Source organism: Cyprinodon variegatus, unplaced genomic scaffold (assembly GCF_000732505.1).
Source record: "Cyprinodon variegatus isolate N-32 unplaced genomic scaffold, C_variegatus-1.0 Scaffold421, whole genome shotgun sequence".
Taxonomy (NCBI): domain Eukaryota; kingdom Metazoa; phylum Chordata; class Actinopteri; order Cyprinodontiformes; family Cyprinodontidae; genus Cyprinodon; species Cyprinodon variegatus.
In genome coordinates this window covers 1-1,478 of record NW_015150874.1, presented here as the reverse complement: position 1 = coordinate 1,478, position 1,478 = coordinate 1, and positions in this window count along the sequence as shown.

Below are 1,478 nucleotides of genomic sequence, written 5' to 3'. Positions count from 1 at the left end.
CGCTGCGCTGCTTTAGTCCTGGTCCGGATGGAAAAATGGCAGCATTTCATAAAACGAAAGCACCATGATGGACTACCTTGAAAATGTTCAATTTTAATTTCTTCCGCTAGCGTTACTGCTTTTAGTCGAACAGTGACCGTCGAAACGCTGGCCCCACTCGTTCTTTGCTCGATGATCCACCGCTCGAGTCTTTCCTCCAACTCGGGCCACCTCGCCTTATGTCCGCGGAAACTCAGCTGCGTCTTCTTCACCTCCTGGAGTTCGTTTTCCAGCTTCCTCCACTTGCCAACCATCGATTCATTTATCTTGAATTCTCTCGCGGCTGCTCGATTTCCATGTTCCTCTGCGTAGCTGATAGCCTGCAGTTTAAACTGTGCTTCATAGGCGTGTCTCTTTGCCATTTTTAGGGTTGTTAAGACAACAATGTTCTGCATAAAGTACATACCTGTTCTTTTATACACAAGCCACGCCCACACTTCCCCCTTTAACATTCTCATATACTCATGGTGGTCTCAACAACGTCCGCAGATGGGCGCACCGCACCACAACTTTGTGTAGAAAACATCTGCAAGATTTCAAGAGATTCCTCTGACACGGGGCCGGACTGGGCAAAACTGGTGAAACAGAAAGCAAAGGTCCATTCCTAAGTTTTTGTCTGGGTGCCTAGGGAAATAATGAGGTTGACATCAGGAGGCTATCAGCCAACTTTTCTTCTGCATCCCCAGTAGAAATTTTGCTCTAGCTATGTTGCTAAAAAGTTGTTCAAATGTGAAAACCAGAAAGACAGTATGTCTTAGACTTAGATAGATTTATTTCGTCATTTTTTATACACATGTGTAAACAAAGCATCTGATGCTTCGAAGTCTCTTTCCAAAGGGCAGCAGGGAGAACAGTCCATGGTGGGGGTGTGAGGGGTCAATGATAATGTTACGGGCTCGGGACACGCAGCGCTGGGATGAAATGTCTTTAATGGAGGGAAGAGGAGCCCTGATGATCTTCTCTGCTGTTCTTACTACGCTCCTCACTTTCTTCCAGTCTTAGGCGCTGCAGCCTCCACACCACACAGTGAGACAGCTGGTCAGAATGCTCTCTATGGTGCTTCTGTAGAAGGTGGTGAGGATGATGGGGGGCAGGTGGGCTCTTCTCATCCTCCGCAGGAAGTACATGCGTTTCTGTGCCCTTTTGACCAGTGAGGTGGTGATTACATTCCTGGTGAGGTTGTCTGTGATGTGCACCCCCAGGAATTTGGTGCTGTTGACCACCTCTACAGCTGAGCTGTTGATGACCAGTGGAGTGTGGTTAGTCCGGTTCTTCCTGAAGTCCAAGATGATCTCATTCGTCTTCTCCATGTTCAGGATCAGGCTGTTATCTTTACACCAGTCCACCAGCTGCTCCACCTCCTCTCTGTAGTCCTGGTCGTTGTTGTCTCTGATGAGGCCTGCCACCGTGGTGTCGTCTGCAAACTTTTCTATCTATCT